General features: G+C 37.8%; 1 protein-coding gene across 10 annotated transcripts in view; it reads left to right on the plus strand.

Annotated features, from left to right (window-relative positions):
• The window catches only part of PLCB4 (phospholipase C beta 4), a 417,242-nt gene that overhangs the window by 21,732 nt on the left and 380,004 nt on the right, over window positions 1-15,506 (plus strand). Inside the window, exon 1 of one of the 10 annotated variants that reach the window (XM_041733169.1) lies at window positions 3,158-3,239. The exons of the other annotated variants lie outside the window; for them this stretch is intronic. The gene's annotated coding sequence lies outside the window, so the exon portion shown is untranslated. Of the gene's footprint in view, window positions 1-3,157; window positions 3,240-15,506 lie in introns of those variants that run through there. 10 annotated transcript variants of the gene reach the window in all.

A 15,506-nucleotide genomic window follows, 5' to 3' on the forward strand; every position in this document is an offset into this window, starting at 1 on the left:
TTTATTTCTGGGCTTTCTGTTTTTTTTTTTCTCCCATTGATCAATTATCTCTTTTTGTGCCAGTACCATACTGTTTTGATTACTAAGGCTTTGTAGTATATTATGAAATCTGGGATTGTGATAGCTCCAGCTTTGTTCTTTCTGAAGATTGCTTTGGCTGTTTGAGGTCTTTTGTGATTCCATACAAATTTTAGGATTATTTTTTTCTAGTTCTGTGAAAAATGCTGTTGGTATTTTGATGGTGGTTACCTTGAATCTGTAGATTGCTTTGGGTAGTATAGATATTTTAGTGATATTAATTCTTGCAGTCTATGAGCATGGTATACTTTTCCATTTGTGTCATCTTTAATTTCTTTCATTAATGTCTCATAATGAGTTAGGTTGGCCAAGGCAGATGAAACCTGAAGCTAAGTTGACAGGTACCTCTGATGGAAATCTCTGAACAGTTTAGATCATATATATATTTATATATTTTATATATAATATGTATGTATTATGCATGTATATACATAATGCATATGTAAATCTGTATGTATAGGTAAATATGTTTATTTAATGTATATGTACACACATAAATACATGTATTTATGGTCCTGATATAGCTATCAGAGAGAACAATGGCATATGATGAAGTTACCCCAAATATATTTTAGTAGTTGGTAAAGAGTGAATAGCATAAAGGAGAAGGGTTTGGAACAAGAAACAGGTAATTTTCCTAATTTTTGGAGAAGATACAGATGAATGTAAAATGTATATATCAGTTAATTGACTAGCTTGTCTTAAAGTAGAAAATAGTCTTAAGACATTTAATATGCTCTGTACTAGATCCTATAGGTGATGATATGATAAATAGTCATCTTAAAGGTATGGATTTAATTTTGACTGGAATTAATTACCAGTATATTTTTTTAAATATATTGACATCTCTAATTTATTACACAATAGTGGCTTATCTGAATAAAAAGGTCTAAAACGGTGGTGTCTAATGCTTAAAAAATAACCTTGGAACTTATAAAAAGTAATACATGATCCTGCTAAAAATAGTGGAAAATAACTGAAAAGCACAAAGAAAGCAGCAAAATGCTCTTAATCTCATCATAAACAGATAACCATTATAGGCCAGAATGAGAAACACCAGATTGCTTTTTGTTTATTGATACTTTTTTTTTTCCACAAGTTATAAAGAAATCGGTCCTTTCATGGCAGAACTTCTTTTGATCTATATTTAATCAGTTCACATACTTTTCTGTTAAAGACTAATAAGAATTCTCTTTCATGGCGAGACTTTATATGTGGGAAGCTATACCAAGACTATGTCCAATATAATCAGACATCTGCTAAATATACTTTCAAACTTTATTTGTAGAGTAGATTTTGATGTAATTTTCTGAGCCTTAGTCAATTGTTAAAAATTACTTTAAGATACAGAAAAAGAAATAAGGAGGGATGCTTGGGTGGTGCAGTGGTTGAGCATCCGCCTTTGGCTCAGGGTGTGATCCTGGATTCTTGGGATGGAGTCCCGCATTAGAGCCTGTTTCTCCCTCTGCCTATGTCTCTGCCTCTCTCTCTGTCTCTCTCATGAATAAATAAATAAAATATTAAAAAAATAAGGAAAGTGAGCTGGTGCATAAGAAAAGAGGTATTTTAACACTTATGCCTGTGTTTAGTTCTAGCATTGGAAATGCTTATGGCCGTTAATCTAAGGCAGACCTCAATATTTCATTTGGTAAATGGGGCAGTGTCTGTCTGATTGTGGGGTCAGATGCAAGGGGGAATGTAAATACTTTTGGCCAATTTTGGTGGGGGGGAGTATACATTAAGAAAGATAAGCATTCATAAAGGAGTCCTAATTTGATAGAAGGCTTGGAGTTTTAAGCCAGATATTTAAAAGAAGTTATGCACAGAGTTCTACTTTAATTATTACCGGACACTGCCTTTGTAAAGTACTTCATTGTCCTGTTTCTTTCATTACAAAGCTTGTCTTTAAAATCATTAGCCTTTGATGAAGAGTGAATGCTTTAAAAAATGACTTTATAGAAGAAAAACAATGAGTGCTATGGGGTTATTTAATTGAGAATACTGTATTTTTCTGTATCAGGAGAAAGAATTGAAAGGGGACAGCTTAAAAAAAGGCTATTTTATCTTCTTAAAGAGAATTTAACTGTTATTTGGTAGAAGATTCAGCATGCTTATACTAAATCATGATTTTCCCCCCAAAGATCTGTATATCCAAAAAATTTAAAATATAGATAACTAATCTATAGTTATGAAAAGAGGGAGGAGGAAATGGAAAGGTGGTTTAACACATAATAACGATCTCAATTCAAGTTTTTTTTAAAAAATGGATATTAGCTAGCTGTCCTGAGAGAAATCATGGCTTGCCAAATACTCCGTATTGTTTAAAAATCACTGGAAATGTTAACCTGAAATGGCAGAACAGAGAAGCTCATATTTAGGCTAATACATTGTGGTTCACTTTTCCATCTGTGCACGTACATCATAGACTGCACATATTGTGTAAAAGTAATTGCCAAATGTTTCGGGGGTGGTGAGTACTTCTTCTCCATCAGAATTTATGAAGTTGTTAAATTGGAGTCATAACAGTTTATTTCATTAAGATGTTTACTGGATAAATATTTTCACTAAATTTCATCAACTTCAAGGAGAAATTATTTATTCAATGAAAAGTGTTAGGAGTCTATCACAAAATGCACCCATTTTTTAAAAAATTCTTTCTGCAGTAGATTTTTTTCCCCTTTAGGCTCAAGCAGGTCTATTATTTTAACTGCTTCAGTAGATCTGATATGGTGTAGGCACAGAAACAGTAGGTTTTATTTTGTAAGCCCATTGGCCAGTCTTTAAGGTCTTGGGGCTAGATGATCTGTAAACGTGGCATAGGAAGTATAGTGCATATGTATGCCCTCTGTGGGTAGGGATGGGGAGCTATTGATTTTTGAGAGAAACTGAAACCATGACTCATGGGTTACTTGCATCATTTCTAGGTTAAGTATATAATGGCTTGCTTTTTTTTTTTTTAATTTATGATAGTCACACAGAGAGAGAAAGAGAGAGAGAGAGAGGCAGAGACATAGGCAGAGGGAGAAGCAGGCTCCATGCACCGGGAGCCCGACGTGGGACTCGATCCCAGGTCTCCAGGATCGCGCCCTGAGCCAAAGGCAGGCACTAAACTGCTGCGCCACCCAGGGATCCCCTAATGGCATGCTTTTAATATGCTGTAGGTATGTGGACATTATGTTATTCCTTGCAGCTATGAGATGAGGTAGAGAAGGTCACTGTCTGTGTCATGCCAGACCATGTCTGATTTCTGACATGGACAAGATGTAACTGTGCTTTAGGTTACAGTGAACTCTCACCCTGCATATGCTTTTGAGGCCATAAACTGGAGGTTCTTGTGACTGTTACTTTGGCTAATATGTATAGCTGATAAACAATATTTTGGTAAAGACGAAAATGACGAAGCAGCATGGTATAGCAGAAAAGTGACAGCTGACCTTTTTGGGTTTGAATAGCAAGTCTGCCTCTTACCAGATGCATGACCTTAGGTGAGCTCCTTAGCTCCCTCTGAATTCTTCCCCAACTAAAAGGTAAGTAACTCACTGGGAGGGGGTGGGGGGATGTCTGTGTGAAGATTATGAAATACTGCATGCAAAGTGCCTAACACATCACTGGGCTAATAATAAGTGCTTCTTAAATGTTGACATTTGACAGTTTTTCTAGAAATTTGACACTTCTCTAGACATTTGACAATTTCTCAAGACATTTGACAATTAAATACATTATGTTGGGTCAGCTGAACAGTTTATACAACTTATTATATTTGTAGAAATGATACAGATTTTTAAAATGAGGATGGTGTACTTTTCATAAAGTCTTTTGGAAAATTGATCTATATGTTGTTTTGCTCATTCATTCTTTTGGCATTTGCCAGTTCTTGTGACATGCCAGCTTTCCTCAGCTCTAGGAACTTATGAGTTTTTTTAAAAGATTTTATTTATTTATTCACGAGAGAGGCAGAGACAAAGGCAGAGGGAGAAACAGGCTTCTCATGGGGAGCCTGATGTGGGACTCCGTCCTAGGACCCCGGTATTGCTCCCTGAGCTGAAGGCAGATGCTCAACCACTGAGCCACCCAGCTGCCCAGAATTCATGTTTTATCAAGAGAAATAAATATATGAGAGGAATGACTAGAATTTTAAGTTCCACAAAAGGTACATTGCTAAGGCCCTGTGGAAGCACAGAGTAGGAGCATCTGGTCCAAGACGCAGGATAGCCCTTGAGCCCTCCTGTTCTTGTTTTCTTTTCTTACTTTATTTTTCTTTCTTTTCTTTTTTTTTTTTTGTCAGGGGGAAGGGGGATGTTTCATTTCTGACATTGAATTTAGCCATACCTCTAAATATTTCCTTTTCTTTGTTGAGACATACAGATTTTGAAGTGAGTCATAAGGTAGAAGATTTTCCATTTCTTGATCACTGGAACAGATTGCTCTCTTTTTTGGCATCATTTTCTTTTGCATCTCTAACAGGAGAGTGTGGTCGTCCATAGGAGAGCACCATGTGGCTTGATAGAATGACAGGGCCTTTGCTGATGGCTTTCCTCATGACTGCTCACCCTCAAGCTTGTTGGCCTTTTAGTGGGAGGCATGCTCTTGGTGAGTGGAAACTGTTGATGAGTCAGTGATAGTTATGTGACTGTGTCATTGGATGGTGGAGCATACCTCAGTGGAAATAGGAGCAGCATGAAGAACACAGCCCGGGGTGTGCAGGTAAATCAGATCTGGCGTTAGAATATTTTTGGCTGTGAATTATAGAAAACAGCAATTTGAACTAGCAGAGGTTTGTCACTCCTAACATGAAATGCAAGTTTAGGAACCCAAGTAACTGGGGGGTGGTGGTGGTGGTATGTGTAGCATCTCAGCAGTGCCACTGGAGAGCCAGGTTTTAATGTCTTTCTTTCCACTCTTTTTGTCTGCCTTTTGTTCTTGCAGTTCTGTCTCTACACCCCCCAGTAGCTATTCCCAGGAAAGAGGAAACAGAATGTGTTCATGATGTGAGAACAGACTTTCTCAGAGCCCTTTCTCTTGCATCTCATCAGTCAGAGCTGTGTCACATGGCTAATCCCTAGCTGCAAGGGAGTTTTGCATGGCATATTGCCCACCTACAAGGAAATCAAGCTTATGTGTGTTGGTTAGACAAACAGCCATGACTGCTGTATCTGAGGATTTTATTTTTGTGATTTCTAACAACCTTAGGTTCAGATTTCATGATTTGGTGAGCTTCACTTGCCACCTTATTAATGCATTTATTTGACAAATATTTATTAAATGCATAATTAAATGCCATTCCCAATTTAATAAAATATGAAAAATACCTGAGTATGGATGTAAGCTGATGGAAGATTCTCTTAGCTCATGCAGTAAACCACTGGGGCTGTGATTTTCAAATTGAAAACAACTGAATTTTGTTTCACTGACCTCCATCAAGCAGCTCGTTCATAATTATTACCCACATGCTCCCTGCTCTAACCCTTGATCCTTTTGCCGATAAATCTGGAAGCCGGCCTCACAAGGCCGAGTTGCTCTGGTTTTCCCATAAGCTTTTATGTGCTTGTCCATTAAGTCAGATAAATTTCCTTTTCAGAATTTGGCATTCTTTATTGGAAAGGAAACAGATTGTTTTAGGCCAGGAAAACTTGAAAAAGAAAATAGAAAAACCATCAGCTATTGTTAAAAAAAATGATCAAATCTCATGGTAGGATTTGGTATTGGTCTTGTGGTGTTCTCTTCAGAGGGAACCAAGGCTTGTTCTTGCCCTGTTTATCTGTGAAGAAGGCTTGGCAAAGTTTTACACATGTTCTTTCCCTAAACTGTGACATAAATCTCACTATTTAATTTATGTCCAGTGTCAAGATTTCCAATTGTGGTGTCTGGTAGGGGTCAGTAAGTCAAATTCTGAGGCTGCGAGGATGATTTTACTTGGTATGTGACTTTCTCTGCTTATTGTGAAAGCTGGGCATTAGCCTCCTGTGACCCCTACCCATTTCTTTCAAATTCTAGCTAAATTAGTGGTATAATCTTGAGAGTGCCTATCTTTTGGCTATTCCCCAGTGACAGATACTCTGCTACATAACTGGGTTGCAGATCTAGTAATCTATATCTGTGATCCCAATTTTCACCAATAAAGGCTCTCTCTCTTTTAAAGATAGATTTATTTATTTATTTATTTATTTATTTATTTATTTATTTATTTATTTATGAGAGAGTGCAGCAGGGAGGAGCAGAGGGAGAGAGAGAGAAATTCTACAGGACTCTGCGTTGAGCACCTGCTGTGGGGTTTGATCTTATGACCCAGAGACCACAATCTGAGTCAAAACCAAGAGTCGGATGCTTAACTGAGCCATCCTGGTGCTCCCCCCCTTTTTAAAAATGATTTTCTCTTGGATCTCTTATTTATGAAGATTTTAGTTCATGGAATAGATCACATTGATACTAATTATAGGTCATTCATTTCCCTGCTTTTGTAATCAAGGGCATATTTAGTGACCAACAATTTCTGACACTCAGGGGAAAAGCAGTGTTTCTGTATTTTTACCACTTAATTTAAAGCAGGCATACTTGGAATAGTAAAAATATAAGTCGGTAAATACATACTCATTATTCTTTTTAAAAAGATTTTATTCATTCATTCATTCATTCATGAGAGACACAGAGAGAGAGGCAGAGACATAGGCAGAGGGAGAAGTGGGCTCCTTGCAGGGAGCCTGATGTGGGACTCGAACCCAGGACCCCAAGATTGTGCCGTGAGCTGAAGGCAGACGCTCAACTGCTGAGCCACCCAAGTGCCCCCATACTTGTTATTTGGTGTTTGAAATGCTGAAAGAGAGCTTTAAGGCCATTTTTACTTCATTTGTAAAACCATAACTGTAGGCTGTTCCTTTTTTCTAGTGTGATATTTAATTATTATTATTATTTTTTTGCTTATTTCCCTAGTTATTTCCCATTTTGGTTGAAATGTATTTGGAAAACAGGAAGGTTGTGCTATTTGTGATCTGTACATTTCGCTCTCCATTGTATTCTCACACACAACTTTCATTGGATGACCATCTTATTAACTTTTTGTCATGGGAAGTTTTAAATATGATCTAAAAGTAAAGCAGATATTACAGTGAGCTTTCATGCATCCTTCATTAAACTACAGCAAACTTACTGACACTTGTTTCATCTTGTTACCTCTCCTCGTCCACAACCCTGACTAGATTATTAGAAGGCAAATCCTAGACATCGTCTTATTCCTGGCTAGTCCGTTTTAAACTGAAGATCTGTGAGAAGCCAGGTACCAGTTGTTACTGGGCCATAGATTATGATTTGGCTCAGTGTGTGCATGTTGAACCCTGTTTCTGAATCAGCCATCAGTTTATCTTGGCTTCTTTTCATTGTTGTTGTGATTTCAGAAAACATAATGGGCGGCTGTTACCCTAACTGTACTGTATTGGCAGTGAGAGAGCCAAAGTGATGTGGCTCTAGTGTAAAGAGAAGCAGGAGAGACAAGGCCCCAGATGCTGGCTGACTTTAGGGAGTCCATGTAGGGAATTGGTGTTGCTTTGAAGGAGAGAAGTTCTGAGGCTAAGTGCAACCAAGACAGTTGTACTCAGGAAGGCAATATGCAGGTATGACTGTGGTGGTAGGATTCACATGCCTTTCAGTAAGATGCTGGGAGAATTTCTTTAAGTTTATTTTAAAATTAAAGAGAGTTTTTATTGTCTGAAAAGAAGGTAGCTAGTGTAGCGAGCACAAGTTAATCTAGGGAATCCCCATCTGATTGTGTGTGTGTGTGTGTGTGTGTGTGTGAAAGAGATTCCATTTACTCTGGAGTGTGGTCTCCATGAATTAATGCATTGGCAGTCGGTTCAAATTCTTGGTGCTCTTTTGGGTTAGGAAATGTGATTGTTTTTCAATCCACACATCATTATCCCCGCTGGAAGTTAAATTACTTTACATGCGGAATCTAACAATTCAGGGTCAGAGTCACAATTATATTCTTGTGGACACTATTCTGTTGGCTGTTTTAATTAGATTTGGTAGAAACTGTTTATAGGAGTGGATGTTTAACTTATATTAAACTATAAACCATTTACTTCCTTATTCATGCTTGAGTATATAAATTTAAAATATTAGGATAATTTAATATATGACAAGTAATTTTGTCACATTTAGTAATTATTAGGGTCTGGCAAGTTTCTGTGTCAATTATTTATTGAAAACTAAATGTAAAATAAAATCAGAGAAATATTATTTTGATATATTTTCCTTTATACATTTTTCTTGGTCCAAAAGTCTTAGCCAAGAAAAATTGAGCTCATAAATATGCCTAATTAGCTAGGACAATAAAAAATATACAACAGAAGTTAACAGCTGCTTATAGTTCTGTTACCTTCTGGTACCTACACAAGCTGTTACAACTTCTTCACCTCTTTCCCGCCCCCTGCCCCCGGAAAAATGGAAACGGGAGCGAAATTTTATTTCTTTACTTCATGGAATGAAAGTATTGAGTGTATATCATTGGGATGGATGGAAGTAAATGCTTCAATTCTAATTCTGAGAAATTCCTATTTATTTTCATCTGTTTCCATTTGATTTTGTTCATTTGTTCCTTAGAATTCAAATTTTTAGAATAAAAATCTTAAAAATATTTCATCGAGACAGGAATTAAGAAATATTTTAAGTCTAACTTCGGACATTTCCATATGTTTAATATAAGTGAAGCCATCACATGAGGAAATAAGAGTGCGGTGGTCTTTAAAGCTCACCTTCGCTAAAAAAAACAAACAAAAAAACTCCCCTTCGCTACTTTCTGTTATTAGTAGATAGCTTTTCTTTTTTTCCACTGCCACAGGAAAAGATGGTTACTCTACAGTATGAAATTCTGAAATGTGATCTCTCTTAAAAAGTTAGGCATATATGCTTTTTAGAATTAATTTGTGACATTTAAAAAAATTATCTTGAGTAAATTACAACCCGAGACTACTGAATCAAAAAGCAGTTTTTATGCTGCTAATGCATGCTATTGTGCATTGAATTAAAACCTCAGATTCAGCTTTTTAAATTCAATATTGAATTTCCCAGTCTTTTTAAAGCATGACTATTTTGAGCAAATTGTTGATGTCTATAGCAGTTAATGCATGTGAAGTGTAATAAGTGAATGTTTCTCATTTAAAAAAAATTGAAGTAGATTAGTTTCAGCCTATCTTAGTATATGTGCTGCCGAAGCAAGCACAATTTCAGCCTATCTTGATGTAATATATTCCTCTCCCCCCCCCCCCCCCCCACAGTGGGTGACTGTTCTAGGAAGCCCAGGGAGCTTGGAAGTATAAAATGGTCTATGGATCAAGTTGTCACATCTTATGTTTTTTTCTATGACCTTTCTTTTTTGGAGCATGGACTGTGGTTTGCACGATATTTTGTTAGACCTTGCTCTTCTTTGAAGCTCTAATGATAATTGGGCTTAACTGCAGAATAAATAATTTACATTATGCATCTTCATACTTTGCAGCTCTATCAAAGTTGCGGGCCTTCTTAGTTGATGGAGGTTCCTGTAGAATCTCTAAGAAGTTTCTTGATTTTGTGGACTGAGCTCTGAGCCTAGCAGTTGCATTTGTTTTCATTAATACCTTTTACTCTGTAACGTGGGACGGCCTCTGCCGCCCCTCCTGCTCTAAGAGCTGCTCTTGAGGACTTTGATTCTCAGGAGAGCAGTGTGTCCCAAGAGGTCCTTGCATACATGAGTGTTATGGTGGGGTCCAATGGGGCTGTCACCCCAAACCACAGGATCTCCTCAGAGATTTTGGGATGTTTCAGGGTTGCAGAGGTCAAACCTGACATTATCCTTCTACCATCCTTTCTGTGCCCTCTCAAATTTTAAGATTTTAGCTCTTCAGTCATTTCTGGGCAGAGAGGTTATGGTGTAGAAACATTCTTCCCCATTTCATAATCAAGGTTTGTAATGTTGATGGAGTCTTTCTTCATTCTTCCATCTGCTTCACAAAAGGACTTTCTACCTCCAGCTTAAACTGAACTTGTCCAGAACATGGCCAGCTCCAGCCTGGGAACCGCTCAGTAAATGCTTGCTATAGTTCTTTTTCCTCACATTATTTCTTCAGATTTTGGCTTCCAGGTTGACACAGAGAACAGGGAATGAGCATACTTTTTGACAAAATAATGATAGGAATATAGCTGATGAACATCATATACCTGTTGGGTTGTAACAATATACTTGTAGGAAATCCAGATTGTTAGACTTTGATCTTCTTTGAAGCTGACATGATAATTGGACTTAACTTCAGCATAAATAATCTATGTTATACATCTGTTATCAGATATACACTGAAAAAATTTGACATGTTGAGATGGCTGGCTGGCTCAGTGGTTGAGCATCTGCCTTCAGCTCAGGGTGTGATTCCAGGGTCCTGGGATAGAGTCCTACATCAGGCTCCCCATGGGGACCCTGCTTCTCCCTCTGCCTATGTCTCTGCCTCTTTCTCTCTATCATGAATAAATAAATAAAATCTTTAAAAATATTGACTTGCAAACATTAGGAAAGTTGCTTTTTCTCTTTTCTCCAGTACCAATCCAAAGCCCCTCATGTAAACAAATATCCTCATTTGTGCAGCATAACATCAGAGATCTACTGGCCACTTAGGATGCATCTTTAGAAGAGGGCTGCTAACCTATGTGAGTCATGGAACCCAGGAAACTGTGGGGTATTGTAAGACGTCCTAAAATCCATCATAATATCAAGGATTGCTCACATATTTAAAAAAATACTATCTCCACTATTTATGTATATTTGACAACTCTGTGTAACTGCTACTGTTATGAGGAAATACGCATGAATATAAAGTCTTACTAACTTAAGAGCTATTTACTCTATTGGATTTTCTTAAAAGGAGTTAAAGCATCACTACTATAAATGGTTAATGAATTGTTTTGACATTAAAAACGGGTCACCCAGAGTTAGGAGTCTTTCATGTTCTGTCTCCCTTTCCTAACTCTGGGAAACGAACTAGGGGTGGTGGAAGGGGAGGTGAGCAGGGGGTGGGGGTGACTGGGTGACGGGCACTGAGGTGGGCACTTGACGGGATGAGCACTGGGTGTTATTCTTTTTTTTTTTTTTTAAAGAGCTCATTTTCTTTCTTTTTTTTTTTTTAAACAATTTTTATTTATTTATGATAGTCACAGAGAGAGAGAGAGAGAGAGAGGCAGAGACACAGGCAGAGGGAGAAGCAGGCTCCGTGCACCAGGAACCCGACGTGGGATTCGATCCCGGGTCTCCAGGATCGCGCCCTGGGCCAAAGGCAGGCGCTAAACCGCTGCGCCACCCAGGGATCCCTGGGTGTTATTCTATATGTTGGCAAATTGAACACCAATAAAAATAAATTTATAAAAAAAAATCGGTCACCATAATCAGAGACATTGAGAGCTGTTATTCTAGAACATAGTGAAAGTATGTACCTATATCACATTAGGATTGAGCCCATGATCTAACTACAACAGAGCCAGAATGTTCTTCAATAGTATGGGAAAAAAATACCCAAATTTCTTTTTTTTTTTTTTTTTCTTTTCTTTTTTTTTTTTTTTTGATATAAGATCAGGTTACTTGGGGCCATGGATTGATTAGATACCACCAGAAAGGCTGGTCTTGCACTGTCCAGTATGAGAGTCAGAAGCTACGTGTGGCTATTCAAAGCTAAATTTTAATTAAGAAAATTAAAATTGAGTTCATCATTAACAATAGCTACAATTCAGGTGCTTAATGGCCACATGTGGCAAGAGTCTATATCCTGAACAGCACATAGAACATTTCCACCATCACAGAAAGTTTTATAGGCAGTGCTGGGGATGATTGTCTATATTTTTAGTATTATGCCCCTAAGGTCCTGGCATTGTACGGAGAAGGCAAAGCCTGGTTTGCCTCATAGAAACACGGGGGACTTTATGAACATGAATTCCCTAGAGCATGAGTGGAAAAGAAGATTGTTTTCCCCAGAATCTTCCAATTCTCTCTTTCTTTTTTTTTTTTAAATCTTTTTTTTTTAAATTTTTATTTATTTATGATAGTCACAGAGAGAGAGAGGCAGAGACACAGGCAGAGGGATAAGCAGGCTCCATGCACCAGGAGCCCGACGTGGGATTCGATCCCGGGTCTCCAGGATCACGCCCTGGGCCAAAGGCAGGCGCCAAACCACTGCGCCACCCAGGGATCCCGACCAATTCTCTCTTTCAAGACAGGCCCTGTCCTGTGACAAGTGGCAGGGGTCTACGTGCATTTGATTTATTAACATTTTATTGTATTTATGGTAGGCCTTTGTCACCATTTGGGTTGCCTACCATCTAAATCCTTTTCCTGAATTTTGGGGGAATCTATCACTGTATGAAGCTGGGTAGATGAGAGTACCCTGTTCCTCTTAATTTTCTAAATGGAAACACTCACATTTGTGTTTTTCCTGACATCTGCCAGCTAGAAGGATCACAGGACTTAAGGTCTGGCAAATGTGGCACTGTGCCTTTGGAGTGATAACTCAAAGGTCATTAGAATTTTGCCCATCACTAGTGCAGCAGCAGCATTGGGGGCTGTGGACACAGCCAGATGTAGTGACCAAGACCTGTGGCTTTGGTGGTAGGTGTAACAATGTCGGCCCTGGTGAACAAAAGAGAAATACTAAGGAAAACCGTTTTCCTGCATATGTAAGTAGCTGAGAGTAGCTTCACTTCTTCCAACTGACATCCTCCTCTACATGAAATCATAATAACAAGATAACAAAAGCACATCAAAAGAAGCAGAAATCAGTGATTCCTAAAATTAGCTATAACACAAGTAAGATACTCTGATATTCTTTTATGGAAAGAAATATTTTCATTATTTGTAAATTAAAGAATACATATATAAGAATTATGGATACCCTACTTTGGATCAGTAATGGGACAACTCATTTTTATATTTTTTTGGTAGAGATTGGTGTTTATAATTCTGTTTCTTACTGAGAATCTAATTAAAATTGTTGCCTGTAAACAATGACATCATTTTTGATTCTTGCCAGCTAGTTTGGCCTGTTTTATTTGTTTTCCAGAATCAGTAGACTGTGGCACATTGTTGTATGTTCTGTTTGAGCATATAATCTGTTCTTCCTGTGTACTGCTTCCCCACTTTGATGCACACAGTAGTTCTGTGACCACCTGTGTCATCATGTGTGTCAGATATGGGGCAAGACTTCTAAGCCCCATGATCTGCCTTCCTTCTTCCTCTGCTTGGATCTAGATGACCATGAACCATAGTAGATGGTGGGGAGACAGGATTGAAGAAACCAGGTCTACATTGTTGCATGGAGGAAGGCTCTTTCCCAGCCGGGAGCACCCACATATTCTTGAATAGAAAATCTTTTTTTTAAGTTTTTACTTATTTAAATGAACTCTGTATCCAATGTAGGGCTCGAACTCACCACCCTGAGATCAAGAGTTGCATGCTCTTCCAGCTGAGCCAGCCAGATGCCCCTTGAATAGAACATCTTTGATGGCAATATTTGCAGTCTTTCTCAGTAATAACTCTGCAATAGAAGAGGGAGCATAAATTGCGTGAACATGAGAGAGGTGAGAGTGAGAAAGAGAAAATTAAACTTCTATTGTGCTGAGCCTTTATGTATTTTTGGATCTATTTGTTATGAAAGCTGACATTACTCTTATATACCCTTATTCAGCACATAAATCTCATCATTTCTTCTTAGCAGTTATTAACTGACATTCTGTTTCTAGTTGCCCTTAATCTGGAACCTGCCTCTCCACAGTTGGCATGGGTTATATACATAGCCACAGTGAGGCCGTGGAAAAAGCTAAGGCATGTATTTCCCTACATTGCCTCATATTGCCTACCAATAGACCTCAGACTTAGAGGAGAGCTTGATGTCTCATTGGAGAAACAGTTGGCCAGTTTTGTAAAATGTAGATTCAGCATCATGAGTGACTTCTTAGCCATGGAGATTGTGGCACCTGAGTATTCAACTTCAGTGACTAATTTCGGTTCTTAAATGTGTAGAAAATCTTTGATAGTCTTATTAGAAAGAATTTGCCAGGCTTACAGGGAAATTATTTTAGATTCAAATAGCAGAAGAAAGCATATGATGCTCATTAAAAAGTCTCAAATGTGGTGGTTCAAGAGAGTCTCCATTTTGTGTTAGGCATGATGTGTGAGTGATTGGCTGTCAGAGATGAAGTATTAGGGGCTTAATGTTTCTGTTTTGTAGTTTACTGTGTATTAGCTAATAACATTTTCCTCCTCTAAAATGTGGAAATAGCAACTGTGCACTGGTGAGGTTATTAATAGAGGTTTTATGCATGCTAATATATTTGAAATGTTTTGAGTCCTTGGGGGAAAAGTGCTTAATAAACACAAATAACCACTTATGTTAACAGTTCATTTTTGTTGACTTAGTACATGGCCATTTTTTCTCTTAATAATGTTAGAGCATCTTAGAGGCGGTATGTTGCAACTTGAACAAAATAGAAGACATTTTTTGTCTCCACACTGTAACCTGTGACAGATGATTTAATGTCTCCTGCTATATTCCTTACTGTTTAAAGGCACTGTTCAACAAGATTATTATGAGTAAAGTACAAAGTTTGCACAGAAGAGCCATGTGACTGTCATTTCTACCTAAATTACAAAGATAATATTTAAGTCTAAGACTGTTCTTGTAGGAACCCCACAAACTCATCCCTACTGCTACCACTCTTCTTCACATGTGCTTCCCCACGGTACTTTTTAAAAATATATTTTATTTATTTCTTCATGAGAGACACACAGAGAGAGGCAGAGTAGAGTCATAGGCTGAGGGAGATGTAGGCTATCCGTGGGAAGCTTGATGTGAAACTCGATCCCAGGAACCCAGATCATGACCTGAGCCTTACTTAGGCAGACACTCAACTACTGAGCCACCCAGGTGTTCCCCCACACTGTACTTTTTAACACCTCAGTGTGCATACTTTGTGCCATAGTATGCAGTGTATCTCGAACTTCTTGGTCTTAAACCCCTTTATACTCGTAAAAATTGAGTCTTAAATGGCTTTACTTATGTGGCTTATCTCATAAATATTTGCCATATAAAAGAGGACAATAAGGACACTTCAAATATTTATGTATTAATTCATTTGAAGTAAGTAATAAACCCATCATATATCAACATAAACACCTAGTTTTAAAATGAAAAATTACCATTTTTTTCTAAAACAAAATAAATTTGCAAGGAAGATCAGCACTGTTTGGTATTTTGGCAGATATCTAATTTCTGGCTTCATAGAAGATATCTGGATTCGCTCATTTGCTTCTGTAGTCAGTCCAGTGAGATTTCAAACATGATGAAGCCTCTATAAATCTCCAACTTGTGAGAGAATGAGAGTGAAAAAAGGCAAATCAGGTCTTTTTTTTTTTTTCTTTGTTAAAGGTT

This window comes from Vulpes lagopus, chromosome 18 (genome assembly GCF_018345385.1).
Source record: "Vulpes lagopus strain Blue_001 chromosome 18, ASM1834538v1, whole genome shotgun sequence".
In the NCBI taxonomy this organism is placed as follows: Eukaryota; Metazoa; Chordata; class Mammalia; order Carnivora; family Canidae; genus Vulpes; species Vulpes lagopus.